The following is a 24,953-nucleotide window of genomic DNA, read 5'->3' on the forward strand; positions in this document are numbered from 1 at the left end:
TCCATTAGCAGCTGCATGTGGCTTAAATTTACTCAAGAGCTCGAGCTCTTGTATTCTAGTATTCTACCTCCTTTTGCCCTTGTAAGTTTTACTGGAGAATTCAGTTCCTTAACTAAGGTGTTTGATTTGTCTGGTGGGGTAGAATAGCTATAGGAACTAGAAAGTGCTATAGAAACTATAGTACACTAATACCATCCACCTTAATTTCCAGCTTCCCTTGCATTGCTGTCCCCTTGTTTTCTTCCTTCTCCTACTTGCTTCCTTCCTTCCCCTACTTGCTTCCTTCCTTCTCATTTAAGTGAGAAGATGACAAAGTTAGGTAACAAGGTTACTGCTGATGCTTCAGACTCAGACCTCAGTCTATAACTTCCATCTGATGCCAGATGTGAATCTGGAATGATTTGATTACCCTGCAGTGTATACAGACCAAATAAAATTAAGTGTACATGAGCTACTATCATCCCTACTGTCTTGACAAGAGAAGGTAATGTTAGATTTGCATCTGCCTCACTGTTATGAAATCTTTCAGTATTTGGGGTGTGTTGTATCCTGGAATTTCATTAAAATCTCATCAAACTAAAGAGTCAAATTTCTAGTCTTCATGATTGTAGAGAATAACTTAAAAGTGTGATCCTTAAGGGTGATAGTGGCTAAGAAAACAGAAGACAAACAGAAACAGCCCCTGCATCTTTTCATTCTTACCAAAATTCATAGTTACAGGTTGATTTTTGTTTGTCTCTTTGGCCTTAAGATCTGACTTTTGAATTTCTGGAACTGTGAATTTATGCATTCGTTTTGCAGGTGTGCAAAATCTAATTCAGGCTCTGACTGTTTAAACTTGTATAAAGAATCATACTGGGAAGCATGAAAGAGAAATGGTGAGCTGAAGTGCCACACTCATTCTAGGACAGACATTCTGGGCACAGAATTTGTACTGCAGAGAGATCTTGCATGGCATTTTCAGCAGTGAATGTAGATTAGGATGTTGAAGTTGGGATAGCCATGTTTGTAATATAGCTTCAATACAGGCGTTCCCTTTCTGTTGGACATGGTTACAAATGCCTTGGATTCAATAATTCATTGAGAGAATGTGTTTGCTTTATAACCCCTCATGCAGAACTCTCTGTCATGCTGTTTGCAAGCCCAGAATCAGCCATTGTAAAATGAGTCCCTCCTTACAGTTGAGCAAACACACCCAGGCCTTCTGATATTTCACTCACCATATAACATCACAGGCCATGCTGCTCCAGGAGAGCCTGCTTAAGCCTTTTGTTTCAGCAAAATGCACACCTGCCAAAAATAGCATGAAGGTTTACCAGCCAATATTTCTTCAAACATTGCTTCTGCCGTCCCACATCCCAACCAAAGAATATTTGTGTGTTGCTGCCAATTTCTGCCAACGGATACAAGCAGCGGGGAATGCAGGAACTGCCACTAAGTTCCCAGAAGAACAAGCCTTCACATATTTTGGCCACAGTTCTTAGGGAACAAAGATTCTGTTTTCATGGAAACCAATGGGAAGGGAAAGGCAGGGAGATGTAATTCTAATTCAGTGGGATGTACACAAAGTAAGGCAAAAGAGTTTCTTAGCAAGAAAGCAGGTCTTTGACCTTTGTCCCATCAGGATACATCTGGAGTGTTGCTGGCTACTTCAGTAGAGTTGCTATGTGTGTCCCTTGTGAGACTAACACCAGAATCTGGCTCACAGGAGTAGCTCATCTGACTTTCCCCACTGAGAATAACACTAGATTTTGACATTAGAGTATTTCCAACCACAGTTTTTTACATATTTTCTTTTTTGAGAGCAATAAGCAGCTACATCAGGGATACTTACTGACCTTTCAAATGGGAACAGTTCATAGGCAAGGAACACGAATGTTACAGTACAAGCCACCAGCCTACTAGTCCTACTGGCAATACAACTATGGATGAATGTACAAAATTTTCTTGTTTTATGACACTGACATTCCTTCACTGTTAAAATAAGATGTCTGGGTACAGTCATGCAACACAATTGCTGTTTTCTCACTGATCCTGCAAGGTACAGCTTGAGGAGCATATTTTGAACCAGAGCTATGTTCTTCCTGCCACAACTTGTGTGCTTCATAAAAGAACAGAAAGACCAGAACATTCACAATTTAATGTATTTGGTAGGGCAGCAATGTGGAAATTTTATTTTAGCCTCTTCATTTCTCAAACAACTTCATAATCTTTAGTGGAAATCCCAAATGGATTTATTGTTTGATTAGTTAGTTATTATATTAGTAATATATATATTAATTTCAGTTCCCTGTCAGATATAATAAATTATAAATATAATAAGACTGTGTTAATTTGTACCAGGGAAGTTTTAAGTGGGTCTAGATTTTAAGTTCTTGCTGGATCTCCAGTTGCAAGTATGCTGGAAGTGCATGTAGACTTGCAAGGAAACAGTAGAAGTTGGCAGCTGTTACTGATGATCTGAAGTAAGGTCTGAATGTAAAGCTTGACAGAGAACCAGCAGTGTGAAACTCTTTAACTCTTTACCCTACACATCACAAATGATAGGGCAGAATTTGTTACTTGTTATTACGAATTCAAAAAGATACACTAGTATCTCTCAGTCTCACAGGTACTCCAGAACATGCAATGAACTATGCATATATTTCTCCTGTTCAGCCTAGTAGCTGATTATTCCCCCCCCCCTTTGTCTCCTTATTGTAAGTTTTCATAGCATTCTTACCACTTTAAGGTGTGCATGTTCAGAAATCTTACTAACAACCCTATTGAAGCAAACAAGCAATGTATACAGCATCTTATAATACCTTTACTTTGAAAAAATATCAAATGTTATATTCAGAGATAGATATGCCCACCAGTTTGGAAGGATAGAAATGTCCTTTGAATTTAATATTAATCTATCTAGCTGTATGGTGACTGTTGAGTCACAGCTTGAACCATTGATTGAGCACCTGGGGAGCACAGGTGAAGGCAATTCAGCTGTGTGATAGGAAGGGATGGAGCCTAGCTATACCTCTGTTACACCTCACTGAAGGGCTGACTGCCCTGGAAATGGTATCTTTCTGGAGATCTCTCCTTGGTGGAGCTTTCCCCTGTGAATCTGGAATCTTCTGATACAGGTGAGCAATCTTCTTTCCTTCCTTTATAGCACCTTTCTATCACGCTGGCCTTCTTGTCATTTCACCTCTGGTGAAACACCTTTTCCCATTGTGTTGATCTGTCTAATTACTACTGTAGTGTTAGTATATATATATATATATATATATATATATATATATATATTTGTTTGTTTGTTTGTTTTTTCAGAGCTGGAGCTTTGCACTCAAGTGCCGTTATTTTTTATGGTTCCATATATTTAGAAGTTCTGTTATTATGAAATTATTATTTTACTCAAAGGAACACTTAATAATTCTTCCTAATTCTTTCAATTTCAAAATGTCATTGATTAGTCTGAATTACTAGTTGTCCATATGCAGCTTTCTGGGTTTTGGAAGTGAGCATTCCTGTATAATGAATACAGTTCATAGGAACTTGTGGCTGATTATCTTGGTTTTTTTTTGGTTTGTCCTGTATTCTTTTCATTAGGCTAGCAACCCAATATGTAAAAATGTTGCTTCATATCATCTCTTTTATGCTCTAATAGGGGGTCACAACTTATAGAACCACAAGATGATGAAATAGTTTGGGTTGGAAGGGATCTTTAAGATCATTCAGTTCCAAACCTCCTGCTATAGGCAGGGATACCTCCCTCTAGACCAGGAAAATGTGAAAACATCACTGGAGCATTCTCAAAGCTCCAGTAGAATTTCAGGTCTTCTTTGGACTCTTTCCCCATTCCTCTTCCAAAAAAGAAGTAAATCTTTGAACATCATAAATGTTTCTTCTTTTTATTATTATTTTGTAAAATGGATTTTAAAAAAAATCCTAACTAGGAAACATAGGTTCACTTTGGAGGTATAATTTGACTGTTTTGTGAAGTCCTCATAAGCATTCATAATATGACCTATTTATTTGAGCTTCTGCTTTGCTTAAACTCTACTGTCTACTTCTTATATAAAGAATTGCTTGAAAGTCATTTATTTTTTTTAATTGTACAAGGTTGATCTGAAACAGCAGCTAATATGAGTCAGCGAGGAAAACAAATGTTCTTAATAAAACTATGGAGGCATAAGCACTTATTTTGCATTGTCATCCTTACCCGCTGTTATTTTCAGCTGTGATTTTATGAGCCCTGAAATGTTGTTTTAAATGGGTAATTTTTCAGAAGTGTAACATCTGCCATATTTACTTTCATAATTGTTACTCTAGATTCTCCACTAAAAAGTAAACAAACCCTCCACAACAAAATTGAACTCTGGTCCTTCGTTAAAACATCTTATAAAACTAGAAAAATTATTTGAACTTGAAACTTGAGAATTTGGATCTGAATTTTATAGGGAGAATAAAACTCTCCAGTCAAGGGTGGTTGTTATAATCTAATTTTAAAGTTCAGATTGCACTAATTTAAGTAGCATCAGTTCTATGTAGGAGATTCAGTAGATTTGAATTGTTCTGTAACTTCGATCTTTAGTAGGTATTATAAACACAAGAATGTAATTAAAAAAAATCTGGAAGTAAGAGTAATGCAGACTCTCGATATTGAGAGGATGTGTTGAAAGAGTGTTCGAAAACTTGAATCCAAAGATCAGATTCAAAAAGGATAATGAGGAGTCAGCACAGAAATGTACTTCTTCATCCTTAGCAAGATAAACTCAGCTGATCTTTATATTCTCTATATTGCCTGATGGAAGGTTTGGTAAACTGAGTGGCAGGAGAAATGGCTGTAGTACAGAGGTTCCTGTATATTGAGTGAGAAGATACCATGGTAGGTAACACGTACAGAGCTTATTTACCTTTTGTATGGGTCTGCAGCATGCCAAGCTTGGAAACTCTTAAACCAGCGTAGTTCATAAAATGTTTTTGTAACTCAATTGAAAGTAGTTTGACTTGGCTTTGACAATTATTGGCTCCACTGCCCACATGAAGGGGATGGGAAATGAAGTAGACGTTCAGCTGTTTGTTCTCCTTAGAAAGGAGACTCTGGTGTTGGTATAAGCAGTAAAACAGTTGGCCTTCCCTTCCCCCTGCATCATGACCACTTTTCCTTTGCAAAGCTTTTATATAGAGCGCAAGAGCCTATAAATAACAAGGGAGCCTATAAATAAATACAGCTGTGAGCCAACAAAGGCTTCTGACAAATGATGTTTATTGAATTTCTCACGTGTGGTCCAGTTTTTTGAATCCAATGATGGGGCTTGCTAAGTTTTCAAAAGGGTAGTTTGTGCTAAGCCTAAGATTCTCCTCTCTCAAGCTTTCTGGCTAGATGAGTAAAAGAGGAATGGGGAAAGATTAGATTGTTGTTGGGTTTTTTTGTTTTTTTGTTTTTTTCATTATTAACTTTGGACTAACCAATCCAGGATCTAGTGCCCATTGTTTACACAAGAAAGTTTATGAGAGAAAACTATATCACTGCAAAGTGCTGGCTGAATTGTGAAAGTCCCCTCAGTAATTAATCCTGAAATCATTGTCCTATAAATACAGTCATTAATATCTAGCTTTAAGTGTTTCTTACTGAAGCATTCAAAAATAGTAATCAATGATGTACGTATAACATGTTATGGTGGGTGTTGTATGAACAAGAAAACAGCCTTTGTCCCAAAGATTTTGAAGTCCTCCACTTGAGCAGAAGTTCTAGGTCTGTTGGGTGCACAAAATTGGTTGGATCTGACCCATAGCCACCATGGGAGCTCTATTCAGGTAAATTGACAAAGCATTAATTACTTCAAAGGAGAGCTAATGAGGCAATAAACCACAAGAGTGAAACTCAAATTGTTTATGGTACCATTAGTAGGCTGAAATGGAATTATAATTAGAGCAGGGCAAACGATTCATAGTCCACAATTTATCCAATGGATTTAGTACTTGTTTCTGTTAATGAATTATGCACAAGTAGACATATTTCAGGAATGTATTCATTGTTTGAAATTGCTCAGCAACCACTTTATGTGGAGGTGCTTCTGCCTACAGGGTGATTCTTGCACAAATTTCTTCTGTTTCTTTCTTTCTTTCTTTCTGCTTATTTGCTTGGGGACTTTGAGTGTGTTTTTGTGTTCTGTAGTATGTACTATGGCATTTCAACTTCCTGATGTGGTTTTATGTGGTGTTTTTTTGTTTTTTGTTTTTTTGTTTTTTTTTTTAACAAGTTAACTGTTCTGTAATACTATTACCTGAACTTTTTAGAAAAACCTTTCTTGGTCTTCAGAGGTGGCTCTTTTCCTTTGCTTGAGAAATGATTTCTTTGCAAATAGCTGCATAGGAGAGAGGCAACCTCAGCAATACGTGCACAAACAGCCATTTAAAAAATTAATGTGTCCAAACAAAAGCATGGTTCAGAAATTATGAAGCTCAGAAGGTATTTGTTCCACTGCTCAGAACCTGACTTGAGCTAGGCATAGGAAAATTTGCACATGAATTTCAGAATCACAGTCTTATCTCAAGGTTTGAGGTGGCTCCTGAAATTCCTCCACTGAGAGCAATTCCAGTTTCATTAAATATTTGTGCAAAGTACAGAATGGTCCGCTGTTACGGGCTGTCTTTTCTGTGTTTGCTACAATTAACTTGTAATTACACAGGGAAACAATGTCGATGAGAGAGAATGTAATGTTTGGAGAGGGGAGTGTGCATCCACTGGTGTTCCTTGTCCTGGATGATGTGCTCAAGTCTTTATCTTGCTGCATGCATAGCAGTGTGCAGCAGGCTTACTGACCGTGTTCAGCTTCTTTTCAGACAAAAAATGTCGGAAGTACTTCTGAGAATAGAGTCCCTAAATTATCCATTAAGATGTACTGGTGTGTCAGCTTCTAAGTCAAATGTCTTGGGGCTGCTTTGTTCACCCATTAGAATCCTGTTCTCTTTTATGTAGACCTATTTAGAAGAGACAGAACTAAGCCACAAACCTATATCTTCTGAAGTTGCCGTATACACAAGTCTGTTAATCAGGAATTTACTACTGCATATCTTGGGTGACTGACAAGCTTAGTTCTTTGGAGTGGAGGTGCTTTGTGCTGCCCAGTGGTCGCCTGGCTCCACATTTGCCTTCCTGAATAAATCATACATTCTCCTTTTTGTGTGACGTGTCTAGTTCTGTGATTTAAGAGCTTTAACATACAGCTCTTGTTTGTTCTTGCTTTTGTTAGAAACTAATCATGAATTATCCATGAACGGGCTAATTAGGCATTAACCATATATTATATAACAACCAAAAGACCAGATTTTTCACAGACATCTATGTAGGTAGTATCTTCTTGCAATATCCCTGGGCTAAGAATGTCTGCATGTATTAGGGAAGATCTTGCAAATTCTGTCCTGCAGGGTAATCACAGCATAGCTCAAAAATCAAAACAAGTCATACATGGAATGAATGCCTTGTAGGGAAAAACAAGCCAGGATTCCAAATGATGCAAGTAGTGAAATATGGACCAAGGATCTGGTGACAGATTATCCTTTCAGAAGGGACAAGGCTGTTGGAAATGGTTATTGTTTTCAGTGTTAAACTTTCAATGAAGCTCAGGTAGAATTAAATGGGGAATGGAAAGACTGCTCATGTACTTTGTTTTGTGGATTTTGTTACAAGATTTTACCAAAAAAGAGACAGAGAGATACTTCACAACAGCTTATTATATTCTGGGTACTTGTGAACACTGTTGTGCTATGATAGCTTAAGATTTCTGTATGCATCAAACACATGCCTGTATGTAGTGGAATAATGATCAAAAGCTCTTGTGTACTGTAGAAATGAACAAAAATTCAAGAAAAGGGTCCCGGAGGTGGCCTGTGAGGAGACTGAAGCAAACACCAATATTACAAACACCGCAGAACCAGGATAAGGTGACGTCTGGGTGAAATGTTGTGTTGGTGATGGAAGCAGTGTCAGTAACATGAGTGGTAGTTCTTCAATGTTCTCGCATGAAGCATGTGCAAGTCTAATTCCAGTTCTAATGTCTGACCACAGTGAAACTCATGGCTTTGTCTACCTTCTGTTACTTCTCTGAGGAAGTTTGTGGCATCTTTTCAGCCTGTCTTCATCTTAAAACATTTTCTCAGGTAACTGATGGGCCTCAAAATGACATTTCAGAACCCGTTCTCTTGGTCCAGTAATGCTTCTGAGTCTCAAAGGTTTCTAGCTGCGTAACTCCACGCTGACAACATTATGTGGTGCATCCCCACATCACATCATACATTTTGTATCTTACTTTATAACACATAAGAACCTAGTTCCAACTCTGAGTCAATGAACTATAAAATAACCAAGTTGTCATTTAGATGTTTGAACTAAGAAGGTTGTGGAGTCTGTTTGTAACAAATGACTTTTTTCATCAAATATTAATAAAGGCAGGCTGTTTTATTTGTTTTTTCCTTTTTTTTCCACAAGGAAAAATACCAAAAGACATAAATCTATATTAAAGACTAAGTGCCTACCAAATGGAACTTTGTACACATTTGCTGTGGTTTTTGCTTTCTTTTTACTCAAGTGTTACAGAGGAAAGCCAGCAAAAACCACAAAGCAACTATTTTCCCCTCTTCCATCTCTTAGTCCCTAAATTTTAGTTTGAATGCTGCTGCTTTCCATAGCATTTTTTTCTGGAGGCCTGACTAATGTACAGATACCATGATGCATGACAAAAGCCATGGGTTAATCTTACAGGGACTTGAGACTAATGGCCCGATAATGCTCACCCAAGAGGGAATTGTGGCTGTTCTGGAGCTCAGTCTTAGTCACTTTATAATCATTTGGAATTTTCCTCTACAACTTTGGTGGCAGTAGGGGTAGCCCTTAATAAGGGATAGCAGTGCTTAATGTTCATGTGCTGTGTTCTGAATCAAAACCTTTCTCCTATCTCTCCTTTTTTGTTCTACTGTAGTGGTCAGCCTACCTACCGTGGTCAGATTTTCATCTCAGTTCTGTGTGTACGTGTTCTTCAATTTCTTTCAATCTCTGAAATTGGGATAGGAAATATCAATGAAAGCTGTGAGTGCTGATATCCAGCAACACCACTAACAGCGTACTTAATGGCCATGTGCTGGTCTGTTCCTCTTGCAGTCATCCAGGCACAAGGACCCACTCCTTATTGAGATTTACTTTTTTGTCTTCCATTGTTCACGGGAGAAGTGACTTTACTTTTCATTCTAATGAGCTTTACACTACAGCTTTTGTCCCCAGTTGCTACCACTGCTGAAAACAATTGCTTCAGAAATATTCTGCAGTTAGTAGAGGAACTCTTGCAGCCATAACTCCTGAAAACTCCCTATTGCAGGTCTGTACGCGGCAGAAACTCAGGAGAGACTGTAGCTCTATCAGCACAGCCTTACATTTTCACCAAAGCTGTTCTTTGCAGTTTTCCTTTCTCTGTCTTGTTTATTTTATGTATATGAGAGTGCCTTAATGTCTTGAGTAAGTCTGTATGTGGTACCAGGGTGTATTTATATACATATGTATACAACAACAGATACAAATATGTATGTGCATACATTCTGACAAGTCATGGGAAGTGTGCTTCTGTGTACAGTGTGTGAGCAACACAAAGGTATGCATGTGGAAGGGTCCGTGCTGGTCTCTATGTGCACTGTAGGAGAACTTGTGCACGAGTAGGATTCATCACTCAGATTTTTGCTTCTGTAAAAATCTGACTTTAATACAAATTGTTTTGAGTGAGAGCTTTGGATTTTGGTTCTCTTTTCTTCACTAATGCGCTCTACCAATCTTTCTTTTATTAAAAGAAAGAAAAGAACGATGGAAGGCAGGAGAGAGAGCAGAGTAAAGGTCAGCTAGCATTGCAGCCTGATGCAGAGATTTATGACCCTCCAAACTCTCCCCCTCTCTGGCAGCATGTCTTTACAGACTCACATTATCTCTATTAATACCAGCCACAAGGTCATTACTCAGGCACTGAGTCTTCCTCCAGCATAAATATTTATACAAGACTGACCTGCGGCTGCTGCATTTGCCTTTTATTTGATTTCTGCCGCCTTTTGTGTCTGTCGGTTAACGTCTTTAGCTGCTCTGTCTGGGACAGAGAGAGCTGAGAGGAGACAGGGAGGGGTTAAGAGGGGAGTGAAAGAGAATGAGAGGAATGGGATGTATAGAAGATCGATATTTTCTATGATCCCGGTGGATGGAGACATAATAAACTATTTCACACCAGGTGAAACTTCTTGAGGACTATCTGAATCCCATTGCAAAATACAGGAAAAAGTGGAAATTCCTAAAATCTGCTCAAGAAGCCAGGAGTTCAATATCTGAGGATAATACAGTGTTGCTTTTGCTGGACATGAGTGAGATTTTAGAAACTCACCTCAGGGAATAAGATTTTATAGCTTGCAAGTAGACAGATGTGTGGGTATCTAAGTACAGGTCTTAGTAATCTGTGTGTTCTATCAGGGATGATTTAATGGATGTGCATTTAACACTCCCCTTAACACTTAATGTTAATACTACTCTGTGACTTTGTTTCATAGCTTCTCTCAGAGCCACAGGTGCAGGCACCCCTAGAGAGTGAAAGTCAGTTAAGATTGCGTTCCCTGGGGATCTGTGTTCAAAGGAACAGCTTTAGGATTCATGCTACACCCTTCTGCTCTTCCCTCAGAGGAGTGTCACTTTGTGATGGTCAGGTCTGCATTAGAAGGGAACAGGAACGGAGAGTTGAGAGTCACAGAGTGTACTGATGGTTATGGGCAGCTTTGCTTCGCTTTCAAGCGTGTTGCAAACACAGAAGCTGAGTTTAACCATGTGCTCAAATACATCATGGCACAACCTTCCTTAATTGTACAAGCACTTGATACTTAGTGGCACGTTTAACTGTTAATATATCCCCATCTCTGCTAAGCTGAAGGTGCTCAGTACAATCAAGATAAACATAATTAAACCCAAGGAATTTTAACATAGCAATGCATTAGCACTGCCTGAGCATTTGCTATTTTGAGTCACTTCAAATCTGGTAATTTTATCTAATGAATTGTACATTTCTTCTCTTTCCGTAGATACTGGATACTACTAAAGGTCACAGTCTGCATTAGGCAGACTATAGTTTTGACTAAGTACAGCAACTGCTACAATCCACTGGGATTTTTTTTGCTGTTGAAGAAATACGGTTGAGTGTTTGCACGGGAGGATTCACTCTAACACCCTGTCAGATCTTGGTAAAAGAAATAACATTAGGCTAACTAAAACATGGCTTTTCAGATACATTTTCTCTACTTTCTGAAAGATTTCTTTATTTCATTCTTTCCTCCTCCTTCTGAGGGTTTCAGAAACATAACTTCTGCCTGTCATCAAGCTACAAATCCTGCTCAGTGCTATCATGTCAGTGATGATTGGAGAGGTTTGTTGCAGAGGGAGAGTAAGGGTACTTTCTTAAACCAACATGTTGTCTTTTGTTATTATTGTAAGCAAGGATTTTTGAGCTCGAATCCCAGACAAACATCCCTTTGTGTGGTCTTGGCCTTCCAGCCTTACTGAGTTGACTGAACAAATTACCTAATTTTATTTCTGAGACACTTGTAGGCTTTATTGTATGCAGCTCCCTACTCTCCCTTCCTGAATACACAAATCTTTACTTTAAGTCTTTGAACTGTCAGTGATACTACAGTGACTTACTTCAATAATATCTTCCTCTTCTTACCTCACCTGAGGATATTTTCCTTCATACTATTGATTCTAAAATATTCCATTTGATGACTTATTACTGTCACTACTGCTTAGTTTCTGTAGCTGAGCCTAATGCTGGTGGGGAAGAAGGGTCCGTTCTGGCATCTCATGCTGAGGTCCTGGCCTAGACTAGCACAAGCCATGAGGAGCCGTATCCTGAGAGGTGAGGGTGCACCTCAAGTACTGTGTTCACTGTTGAGCCCCTCACTACAAGAAAGGCACTGATGTGCTGGAGTATGTCCAGAGAATGGCAATGGAGATGTGAGGGGTCTGGAGGAAAATCTCACGGGGAGTGGCTGAGGGAACTAGGACTGTTCAATCTGGAGAAGAGGAGGTTCAGGGGAGACCTTACTGCTCTCCTCAACTGTCTGAAAGGAGGTTGTGGCGAGGTAGAGATCAGCCTCTGCTCCCAGGTAACTGTGACAGGATGAGAGAGAATGGCCTAAAGTTGTGCTGGGGAGGTTCAGGTTGGCATTAGCTGTGGTCCGTATGAATTCCCCTACTCCATCTGCTGCTTTAACATCCATGCTGGGTGAAAGAAAAGTAATAGGGAGACAAGGTGAAGAAGATGGAGAAAGGAGGAAAAGGATAGCATAGTTTTATTTAGACTTTGCATAGGAATTCCATACCAGTTTGTGAAACCATAGTGATAGAATCATAGAATCATTAAGTTTGGAAAAGACCTACAATCATCTAGTTCAATCACACACCTACCAGTATGCCCACGTTTCCCTAAGTACTACATCCACCTCCTGCTTGAATGCCTCTGTATGGGAATTGCTAAGTCATAGATTGATCTTATGATTGAGCCCTGGTGAAGGGGCATGACCAGCCCTGAGAGCACAGGTGAATGCAATTCATCTGTATGACTGGAAGGGGTGGAACCCTAAGCCTCATTTAAGGGCTGGCTGCCATAAGGGAGGGTTCTTTACCTGGAGATCCCTTCTTTTGGAGTATTTGATGAGCCTTGATCCTTGGAATGGGTGAGCAAATCTTTTTTTCTTTAGCTAGATTGTGGCCATTACCCTTTTTTGGGTAATTTAGAACTAATTTGCCATCACCTTTCCGTACAATCTTCAAGGATGGTGACTCCGCCACCTTCCTGGGCAGCTGGTTCTTTTGGAAAAGAGGTTTCTCCTAATGTCCAATATGATCCTCCCCAGTACAGCTTGAAGCCATTACATCTTGCTGTTACCTGGGAGAAGATTCTGATTCTGACCCTCACCTCCGCACAAGATGAAGACTCTAGATGTAGGATGCATATACCTACCAAAATGTTTGACTAATGACCAGCAGTGAAATAAGATAAATAACTAATATTTAAATTATCCCTTTGAGGCTCAAGGATTAAAAGCAGTTGAGGTGAATAAGGATGGCTCTTCAATTTCATGAGTACTGTTAGCAAAATATTGCTCTGGATTTATTTGGTTTAGATTTCTGCAAGCAAAATGTTAAAAAAAAAAAAAAAATTAAAAAAAAATCAATTCAGAACATTAAGCTGCAGAGCTCCATGCTAGTCTCATAGGTAGTGGATTAAAGGATCACATGCTGTTCTGCACACATAAAGATTGGCAACCTTCATTCTGGTTGGCTACTCTAACTTCTTGTCAGCTCCATCTAATCATTTTGATACAGATGTTGTATCTTAAAAGAAGATATAAAAGTCAAATTTCCTGACTGTTTCTGATGTTAGTAGTCTATAAAGCAAAACTACTAAAGCAAATTATTGTTTCTTGAATGTAGCCATTCTTGTTCAAAGGAAGAAGTTTTAAAATTGTTCACACTGATCCTTTCTCCATGATCTTATATTTAGCTCTAGCTGATCAGTAAAATCATGTTTCAGTGTTTCCAAAATAAAATGCTGCTAATACAAAATGAGGTGTTACTTTGAAAGTTTAGTTAACTTGTATCATGATTTTATCAAGCCAGCTCGTAAATGCAACGCTTAAGAATTTCCAGTGTATAATTTAACTGATCTAAGCAAAGTTGTTGTTTTTTTTTTCTTTTGATGACTTACAAAATTCTGTAAAAATGTAATCTAATCTGTCCATCTTTTGTTAGGACTGGAGTGGAAAAAGAACCCGTTCCAACTCAGGTTATTCTATGATTCTATTCTATGAACCTGAGGCTTTTTACTAGATCAGGAAAACAGTTTTCTCACCTTTTCTTGTTTGCTTTAGTTCTATTGTCTAGTTGTAGCTTTCTAAAGTGTGTTAGGGTTCATATGGTCCCAGCCTGAAACAAGTGCCTCTGTGTTATCAGGTGAAGTATCAGATTATCATAAAAGACCGGGTTTCAGTATGGATGAAATACTCATTTTTGTTTTGTTTACACTGATGATATCTCTGTATAACATACGTGGGTGCATATGTATATACACACATTTGTTTTTGTTTGAAGACCGCTCTCTGCCCTCATTTGTGCCCTTCCATCCTTTGGATTCAGCACAGAGTCTCTTGAGAGTGTTTATCTTATTGTTTGTACAGGGTTTTTTGTGTATTTTAGGTTTTGTTTCTCACTTGACTGTCTTTTCTCTAGAAACTGAAGCTGCTTTTCCTAGGCCAAGATGAGGGGCTCTGCAAGAAATGATAGTGACTCATTCAGAGATTCTTTGTTCTGGTTTTCATGTTTGTTTCTATTCTACTCATTTAAGCAAGCGATGGAAATCCTTCTCTGTCTGCTTGGTAGTGTGTCAGTGGACACTTCTTGGAATCAGAAAGCCCTTGTCCCATACGTCTGTTTACAATGGGAAGGCAGGATTGCTTTACATACTCATATGACCAAGTTTTTAAATTTCACCTTTGCTCCCAAACTTTCAGTTTCAGTGGCATTAGTGGCAGAGTTGGAAAACACTGAAGAGTGGCTGCATCTTTCAAAATCAGGCTTTTCCAGTAACTGTGCCAAGTTCTTTGAGTACAGAACTGGGGCTATGTACCTTCAGATTACAATCACAGTGTTCCTCTTCACACACAATCACACAATGGCCAGGGTTGGAAGGTACCTCAAAGATCATGAATCTCCAACCCCCTTGCCACATGCAGAGCCACCAAACTCCCCATTTAATACTAGACCAGGCTGCCCAGGGCCCCATCCAACCTGGCCTTGTGAATATGTGATTCAAGTCAACACGGTCTGAAGTGTGTGCTCCAGAGCAACACCCAGGTTACTATGTAAGAGGCAACGAAGGAAACAGTTCTGCCCAGAACTGTTAGGCATGATTACCCAGAAAATCTTAGCATGAAGCAAATATGGAGTCTGTCTGTAACTTCCATTCTGTTTCAATCTCATAGCATTCCCAGCCAGCAGTCTGAGATGCTAAATGCCACCCACCACCCTTATCCCAGCAGGAGCTCTGAGTCTTCATTCTCTTTGGAAGGAGAAATGTTAGATGCATGACTTGGAAGGCTGCATGGAACAATGTGGAGCTGATATGCAGTAAGTACCTTTCTTCTTCTCCTTTCTTAAGTCTTTCTTTACGTGCTTATGTTGGAGTTGCTGATTTGCTGTAGCTCCCAGTTATTTTTCTTTTTCCTTCCTGCTTCGCTGACGTGTCTGGGCTTCAGGTAGCTGGTTTCATAGGTTTTTTTCTTTCTTTTTATAAAATCTTACAGGTTCTAAACCTGTTAAATAGCACAGAACTGCATAAATTTGCTGCTGCTTTTTATTATTCATAATAAAATCCATCTGAAATTGATCAGAACAGAGCAAGAGTAGAGAACAGCTAGTTAATAGCTAGATAAGGTAGGTACACTTCAGATAACTCAAATATTTTAACTTAATTTGTCTAATTTTTATTATAAAGCTGTGCTTGTAAACTGTAGTGGCAGGCAGAAATTGAAAGCTTAGATGAGTCAGAGCACTGCCTTGGTCCCAAGTCTCGGTGCAATGAAGCAATTTTCAGTGCCAATATGATGAGAACTAATGCTGACTTGTGAGCCAGGAAACGTGAGTTCTTAACTTGCCTATGGTCATACAGCACATTGATTTCCCGTTCTGGTGTCTCAGTGTTTTCATATGTAGTGTGGTGCTAAGGATACTTACCGTGCTCTGTGAAGCCCTTTCTGATATGTATGTGTTTAGTGATGTTGCATGGCGCGGTCCGCATCTTAACCATATTGCCTCTGGTTAATAAAATAGCATGGGAAAGAGGATTAAAACATGAACATTAAAAATCATAAAAAATCATGAAAGCAAATCTTGCAGCCTGGTGGTTAGTTGAAATATGGATGTTTTGACACTCGTTTTTAATTAAAAAAAAAAAGTGAAATTATAGTTTTTTGGGGGTTTTTCTTTTAACATGACATTTACTGTCTGCTTCAGGTAAAACCTTAAAACAAATCTCTCAGAGGCACCAAATAAAACAAATTTCTTGCTCTAAACGTTACTCTTGACTCTTGTGTAATGTGAACCACATGCAGTTGCTGATGCACTTGAGAGTGCATGTTATGTGTTTATCTGCATGATTGCAGGTGCCGTATATTAAAAATTTGAAAGAGGTTCAGCTTATGTTATTGTAGGCAGGACAGGCCTTTAAGTGTTGAACTTGAGTTCTGAAATGCAAATAAGATGGAAGATTCGAACAGCAGCTGTCTGTTCAGCCCACATGGTTAGTAGATGATACCTAGTAGTCTCACAGCAGCAATGGAAATCGAATATATGTCAGTAAGTTTTAAATTTCCTTTCATTATCTGAAGGGGGCTTATAAGAAAGAAAGGGACAGACTCTTCAGCAGGATCTGCTTTGGCAGGATGAAGGGAAATGGTTTCAAAGGAAAAGAGAGGAGATTTAAACTGAATATAAGGAACAAGATCTTTATGATATGGGTGGTGAGGCCCTGGCACAGGTTGCCCAGAGGTGATGGATGCCACATCCCTGAGCAACTGATCATGCTAAAAGTGTTCCCGTTCGTTGCAGGGAGGTTGGACCAGATGGCCACTATGGGTCCCTTCCAACTCAAACAATTCTGTGAAAATAAGACAAAGCCTTGAAATAGGATATAGAATCTATAAATGCTACAAAGGTTTTTCTCATACTGAGAAAATATTCTTTACTAGCACTTTCGATTGCTTCTTTAGTGTACAAAAATGACAACATCTAGTGTGCTTGCTCATGTATGTGAGCAAACAATGATCAAGAAATGCTCCTATTCAGACTCGACATCCATATTTCCTTACTATTTGTATTCTCCTGTACAGTTTAGAGTGCTAGCCCTAATATTTCTGAGGGTCAAAGCTCAAGTGCTATTTTACATGAGCTACAGGGGGAGTTTCTGTGGGAAAACTTCCAGCCTCTGTTGGAAATTCTCTCCAGTATGCTGATGTGAACCAAAGCAACACTTAACATTTATGTAGTTCGAGTAGATCTCTGCTGATCTGGGAAAAGTGTATTTACAGGATTAAATTGGATTTAAGGATCTGAAGAGAAAACTATAAGACTAGAGAAGGAAGAGCAAGATGCACTGTAGTAACTGCACTTAAGAGATTGGAGGAAATCCGTGTGGATGTGAGAGCTGAGGTGCAAACAGCGTGCATCTTGTTGGGAAAACATGCACAGAAGCTTCTGCGTCAGGTCTTCACACTGAATGCATTGACAGAGCTGCCTACATAGTTCCTTTTCTCCATGTTGTGAGCACCTAATTTTCACAGTCGAAGACTGGGTCTAAAACACTGCAACTGCTCAGTTTCCCCCATGCTATGAAATACCATCTTTGCTCAATTACTGGAAAGTCACCCTCCCACAGGGAGCCACGGAGCCATAATGGAGTTGAACACAAACATTTGTTTTGTTTAAAAGCCCTGGTGTAACATGGCTATGCAACTTCTGAAATGTCAGTTCCTGTAAATGCTCTGAGCCTGAGACCAACAGTGCAGAAAGCCTGGAAGAACCCGTTGTGGGAGCGAGGTTTACCAACCTCTTCAATGTTTCATGCTAGCTTCACAATGATCTCTGTGGCTCCCTGATTCTTCGATGGCTTCTAGCTTTCTGGTTGTGACATCTATCCTGATGCACCCAGACAGAGGGAATATGCAAAAAGACGGCTGCAGCTCTGTGTTCAGGAGATGTCATCTCCAATTGACGTCAGCCAGGGGAGCAGCAATTAAGGCTCCAGCCGACTTTCTGCTTGAGCTCCAGGCACACTGGGGGAGGAGAGGAGAGAGTAAAAAGGTAGACGGGAAAAGTGAAATAATGGGGAGGGAGAAAGAGAAAGGGGGGGGGAAATGGTAGAAGGGGGAGGGAAGGGAAACTTCTATGTAAAAGAACGGGCAATAAGAACAGTACAGGAAAAGTCAGATGGAAGATGGGGAGTGGGGGGGGAATGTGAAGATATCTTAAGGAAAAATAGTGAAGCTTAGAGGAAGAAATGGTGAAGAATAAAAAGGCGTGAAGGCAATAGCATGTGATTGTGCTCGAGAGATGAAAGAGAGAGAAAGCAATAGAATGAGTCAGGTGGCAAGAAAAGAAGTGAAAGCAGAAAAGTAAGGGAAGTTTGTGCACTTTTAGCTATTTGCTGCTGGCTGATAGGAATATGATCTTATTGTCCCAGTCTACCAACTACAGTTCTGGACAATACATTTACTTCTAATTTCAGTAAGCTACTTGTGTAAATTAGCTGCTGTTCTGCAATTACTGTCAGTGGAAAAGAACTTTGCAGAATTGGAAAGTACGAGGGCAGGACCTGAGAGGAGGAAATTGCCTTGCAGTGCTGTCTCTGGTTGTCTGGAAAGCACAGATGCCTTCAGTTCTTTAGATGTATCCTGGTTAGGCCCAATACTGTATGTGAAGAACTTTCTCTCTCCTGCTGCTTAAACATAAAAGATTTCTCTCTATTCAACATAGAAGACGTTATTAGACAGGCGAAGGATTTGCATAAAGCTGTAACAGATGATACCTGTCATATTCCCCTAGGGACAAGGTGCAGCACAGGCATGAAATCTAGCAAATGTATGGCATTAATTTATTTCTTCTGAGACATGATGTCGTCTTTGTTAGTTTATCTTGAATTACAAAACACTTCCAAGTATCCCTTGCTGTGGTTTTGTGCAGAACAGTGTCACGTATATTTTAGGTTGTAAGCCCCTGTTCAAAAATGCTCACAATGTCAAATGCTGGCATAAAATGTTGCATTTCTTCTGATTCTTTGACAACACCTATATATAACGACCCTTATCTTGTAATCTTTAGTTTAGGAACTTCTGGTCTTGAGCCTATAATCAAGATCTATGAACCTATTGTTGATCTTAGTGTTGTACACGGGAAGAAATAGGCTGTGTGGGGATCTGTGCACATCTCAGTTTTAGTCTGCCTCAAATGTTTACCTTAGGCTCCTTTATGAATTACAGAAAGAAACACTGAACTACTTTCAAAAGCCACTCCTCAGATACCTCTAGACCCCTGTTTCACAGTGGATAGCTTGAAATTATTGCTTAATTTCAAGACTTGGAAAGCTAGGTGACATGTATGTCACCTGCAGTGCCATGAAAAAAAAAAAATATGCTGAGTTACTAGAACAGATCCAGAGATCTTGATCAGCACCCTAGGATATCAAAGTGCCAAGAGATTCAAGCTTTTGAGATAACACCAGAATTATTAGTTGAGCAGATGAACTGCAAATGCTTTCTTTCTTCATAGTGCTATTAGAGCTCACTTACGTTTCCAGTTCAGTTTCTTGAACACGAAGGACGTTTGATTTCTTACAGCTGATACGTTCCTCTATAGCTTTGTTTGGAATTCTCGTGTATTTTCCTTGCTTGACTTTCTCCTTTATTGTAAATAAAATATAAGTAAAAAATTATTTTCCTTTCTGTAGATGTTTTGGTCTTCAGCACTGAAGCAGAGTATCCTCCATTTTTTTTGTCCTTATCTACTTTTGTAACTTACACTCTTAAGAAACCAAGCATCTTTGCCTCAGAATTATATTTCAGTAGCTGATCTTGGCACTGGTAAAAGGTCAAAGGTGGCCATTGTGAGCTATTGGTGGGTCAGTCTTCCTTTGCCCATTCTGAATTCTGACTGCTGAAAAAGAAATCAAAATCACAAAGATTTTCAAGAATATTCTCCATGCACCAGCCATTAAACCTGGAAATACAATTTGGAACATAAACTTTGATGGGTTTGTTAAATCTACGAAAGTTTAACTGCAAATAGTTATGCTGTTGCCAAAACTCCATGCTTCAGCTTATTAATAGTTACTAAATTGGGGTGAGAGCTGGCAGAGGGCAAGCAGAGTGTGAGATGGAGAGAAGCAAAACGCCTATACATTCACTATCCTTTCTAGTGTTTTATTTTCCCCATCTGGGTTTCCCCCTGCTGAGAAGCAAAATGGGCATTTAGACCTGCAAGCAGTGCCAGACAGCTAACTAGGCGCTAGAAGTCAGCCCTGATGATATTTGGCATCGGTGGGCCTCTTTGTGCCAATGGTTTAGTGCCAAGAGTAATTGTGATTTACACTCACTGCCCCTTTGGTGGCAAAATGGTTTTGATTAAGTGCATACCACGTTTATTAAGTCTTGCACAACTGAGCGCAAGGTCTTGGCTGGGACACAGTAAAAGGCAGTGAGATTTACACATCTCGCTGCAGGATTCATTTAATCTCTTGGGGATTTACTGACCTTCAATTAGAACTGTTAAGTACTGTTTACTTGGTCCCTAAATCATGCAAGGCGCAGCTAGAGTTTCTTTTTTGTTTTCATTAGTAATGTTGTGATTAAATGCAAGAGGAGAAGGGAAAAGAACCGAACACAGTGAGACCCAGTGATCACACGCCCTAAGGAGAAAGACTTGGAAGGTTTTAAATCAAAATACCAAACAGACCAACCTAACTCACTTTTCCTTAATGATCTCTGATATAGAAAGCCACTGATTCAACTGAAAGACGTAAACGTACTTTACAGTTGCATACATACTAAAGGATGCTTTCTTTTCAATATGCTCACCTAACTCAATGTGTGTCCATTTGACTGAAGGATAGTTTTTATGTTCAGAGAACTTAGAAATAGAAAGATCTCAGCTTGGGCATGTACAATATATTTATTCTCTGCCTAAGGTCACTAAAGTTATCTACAATTAAGGTACTTCTCTGAAGTTGGCCAAGTACGAGCAGCCAAATTGTGAAGAAGGTTTTTTTGTTCTAGGTGTGTTACCAGAATGTAGTTGCAAGTCTTTGTAAGGAGAACTACTTCAGAAAATCTCCCAAGGTGTAAAAGGAAAGGTCTACTGTCTTTCATTGCCAAAGGCAGAATTGTAAGATGGCACAAGCAATTAAAATACAAATGAAGACTGTCTCAGTCCATACTGCAGAACATACATTTCAGCATTTCAGGCCTGGATAACTACTCAGTGATGTGCCATTCCTGCTGGTTACAGCTGCTGTCACAGTAGGGAAGTTAAAGGATCTGGGTGTGAATATTTAAAGTTCAGAAGTGAACTCATTTGGTCATTTTTTTTTCCTGGATCGTTTGATCATGTAGCATCTTTCTGTACCCTGGCAAGGTGAACACATACAACAGAACCAATTCCTTGGATGAAATTTGAGTAAGAGAACCTAAAAATCCCTTTTCCACAAGTTTTCTCTTAATGTTTCTTCAGGACTTGGCTGCTTCTGAGATTTTTCCTGCCAAGAAACTTGTTGGCTGGGCTGTTTGTGGAAAGTGAACCCCAAAGGAACAAGAACACAGGCAAAATGAATTCATGAGTTGAATAGCCACAAAAAATGTCAAGCATTTGATCAGCTCTCATTAGTAGTTGGTAGTTCAGGCTTCTCACTTCCTCTTGACTACTCACATTAATAACCTAGCTCTCCATCCTTGTGCTTTCACTGGCATTATGTCAAGAGCAAGGGAATGAGGTGTGGAGAGGTTCAAGGAAACCATCAAATGGTACATGTCCTTTTAACTCAGGTTGTAGAAGATTCAACTGAGACCTATATCAGAGACAGCACAGTTACAGCCATACACATGCGGTATCTGAACCCAGGACACATGAAGATAATTCACTGAAGATAATTTTGTTGCTGATTTAAGCAAAAGTCAGTTGTATTAAAATACCTCAACTGACCTATATATGAATTTTGGACCTGATTTGTAAACAGTCTTACTTGGGCAATGATTCCTATAGATATGCGTGTGTTCTGTGGTAACTAATTGATTGAAAGGAAAAGATTCCTAAAATCTTACTGGTATCGATGGCATTCAGTATCTCGTGGTGAGTATAAAACTAAAAGGCAAGCAAGAGAAATGAGAATTCTCCAAGTGATCATGTTTTTTAAAGATAGGTTGTTAGCACACTATTTGCTATTAAAAATAAGTATGTATTTCCTGTTCCAATAACCACATCACCTGCTTATGTTCTGGCAGCTTGCCTTGGTTAGGTAAACATAGAATCATTCACCTCAGAGCCTGGACATAGGCTTTACTCGACCTTGTCAAACTTCAGGCTATATTTGAAACTGTTATTATCTAAATAAGTAGAAAGTACAGCAGTTTGTAAAAGAAAGTGGAGCTGCACCGGTGAACAACAGTTGCTGTCAAGTGAATGATAACTGGGAATTGTACTCTCAGAATGAAAGCACAATCAGAAACGAAGCATGTCCAAGAAGCTTAGTTTCTAGTTCTTCTGTAGCCTCATTTACAATGCCTTAACAGACATTTTATATGCCTTGGTTTGCATATTTTTCTTCTTGTAGGAATGCTACACCTCCTGCCATTGAATTTTTGTTTTGTTTTTGCTTTAAAACTGAAGCCTTTAAAAGCCCAACATGCAGGTTTGCGAGGCCCTTCTGTCATTCCAGATCCAGCACAACCTTACTGCGTGCATCATGGTGATTTCTGAACAAGCTTTTTATTTTCTGATTGTCCCTAGATCCACCAAGGGCCTGAACACTGATCCAGATCCCCATTCCTCCAAATACATCCCACGACGACAGCAGGGCAGGCTTTCATTCGCATCGCTATTTGAGATACATTCGCAGCCCCTGGAAAGCTTCTGCAGCCGCAGCGCCTGCAGTCGGCCCGGGCTGGCTGCTGTTTGTTGATGAACAGGAGGTGCTAATCTCTTTCTTCCTAAGAGACCTCTTTGTCCAGAAGTGTCAGGATTTAATTGGCTTGTTCACGCTTTCTCCAGCAGGGTCTGACTTGTAACACTTCCTTTTCAGCCCACCCCGCCCCTCCTCTTTGGTTCATGGTGTCAACAGGGCTGAAAGTGCTTTAATTCCCTTACAGTCCTCCTCCTTGCCAGCAGCGCAACTGGGCGGACTGTTGGGGGTAAGCTGTTAATCCTAAAGGCTGATTTTGTTGGGGGAGGAGGAGGGTCTGAAAGGATTTAGTCCTTAGCACTTGAAAGCCTGAAAGGAGTGCAGCATTTTCTTTAAGTAAAGCATTAATTCCTGACGGAGGGTGGAACAAAAATGTTACAGATGCAGAAAGACGTAAATCTCTTTAAATTGTATCGAATGCTTTTTTTTTTTTTTTTTTTTTTTTTTTTTGTACTCATATTTGCTCAGGTCTATTATATCCTGACCTCTCTTTACAAATAGCATTATAACTGCACCTTCTGTGCCCATTGGAAGATTCGCACTCCAACGTACTAGGTGCTGGGCTCCAACCTACTGCAAACACTCTTCTCTTCTGTAATGTTTTTGTCTTCCAAATAAAGATGAACAAGAGTATTATGAATGAAAAAGAGCTTCTCACATATCAAGGAAGCGGAGCCATGGAGTGAGTCAGATGCATTGTTTGTTCTTGTATTTCGAAAACAAATTGTCAGAGTAGTTTAAGCCTTATCCAGAGAGTTTCTGTAGTAACTGCAGCCTACCACACTAACTAGGAAGGTTAGAAAAGCAGCTTCTGTTCTTGGATCAGCCACAGCCATACCTTAGGACTTGGATGAGTCACTTTCACTCTTATTTTCTTTTTGTATTTTGTCTCCATGGCCTTGTAGCTCCCTGGGATGGAACCTGTAACTTTCTGGGCGCTTGCACAGTGCATCCTCTACTGTCCATTGCTGCCATGAAAGAAGAATCACTAATAGCAAAAATGATCGAGTTACTGATGTAAGAAACCAGGGCAGAATGAGAAACTAAACAGCTTCTGCAGCTTTGGATTATGTTAAGTGTGAGATGCTTTTCTTTTGGATGACATTTTATCTATTCTATTTTTTACTTGTGTAGCATCAGCCGCATTGCAGTTCTTTAAGAGACTTTAAGAAGGCATTGCTGAAAGGTCCTCAAGTGTTACAAGCATAAATGGAAGTGAGTATTATGGTCAGGCTATTAACAACAGCCAAGAAAAGGGAGGAAGAAGGAGTTCACAGAACAAGTAATGGAATATTAACATGGGAAGGAAGCAGGGCCAAAAGAAAACCAGGGAGATTTTTGGGGAGAAGAGCCTGGACAGACCTGGCACATATGAAGATTAAGGACCAGAGGGTGGAGCAGTGAGGAGCCAAGTAGCCAGCGCTGCTCAAGGCTGCTGAAAAGTTTTATCTCCATGAGTGTGGAACAGTCCCTAATTGGAGGGGAGATCTTGACGGCTGAGACTGTTTACAATGAACTTCAAGACTGACAGCGTGTCAGTGTACTTAATCCTTACACCCTAGGTATGAGAGGCACCACCCTCCTATTTTTGGAGCTGAGTGCTGAGACTGTTGAACAGCCACTCTGCAAAGGCTGTGTTGCTATTAAATCATTGTCCCAAAGAGTATTGTTGTTGTTTTTTTTTTTCTTTTGATTGGTTGAGTCATAGTGGACAAATAGAAAAATCATTCCTTGGTTATCTGAGAGACAATGTCATGTACAATGGCAATTAAAAACATTTCCAAAATTAAATCTCCAAAGGAGGAAGCAAATTACAATGCCAGCAACCTTTGACCCTGGAGAATCATAATGGCTTCCTGGATTTGTAGGTATTATGAGCTACAGCCAGAGAGGTACTGCTGCTGGGTCATAAGAAGTGTTAAAATTAGAACACAATGTGGTAACCTTGGGTGTGTCTTTCTGATCTGAATTCTCCTCCCACCCACACCTCTGTTTAATAATGATGTGTTTTGAAAGGCCTGTGTCTGGCTGCCTTAGTGTCTAGGCATTTGCACCAAGCTCATCAGCTTTGGGAGTTATCACTCTGCCAGACAGCACGGGCTGCGATCCAGAAAAGTACAAAAGTACTTGTTTATACTTAAGCCTGGGAACAGTTCCACCGAAGAAGAATACCGTGCTGGG

At 39.6% G+C, this 24,953-nt stretch overlaps 1 long non-coding RNA gene across 1 annotated transcript; it reads left to right on the forward strand.

Moving 5' to 3' along the window:
- The first annotated feature begins 3,032 nt into the window (after positions 1-3,032).
- On the forward strand, positions 3,033-24,430 carry LOC109370292. The gene is made up of 3 exons (XR_002120303.1): positions 3,033-3,119; positions 15,034-15,178; positions 23,907-24,430. It is a non-coding gene; the product is annotated as an uncharacterized LOC109370292 (long non-coding RNA).
- The last annotated feature ends 523 nt before the right edge of the window (positions 24,431-24,953 follow it).

The sequence above is a fragment of the Meleagris gallopavo genome, chromosome 17 (assembly GCF_000146605.3).
Source record: "Meleagris gallopavo isolate NT-WF06-2002-E0010 breed Aviagen turkey brand Nicholas breeding stock chromosome 17, Turkey_5.1, whole genome shotgun sequence".
Taxonomy (NCBI): domain Eukaryota; kingdom Metazoa; phylum Chordata; class Aves; order Galliformes; family Phasianidae; genus Meleagris; species Meleagris gallopavo.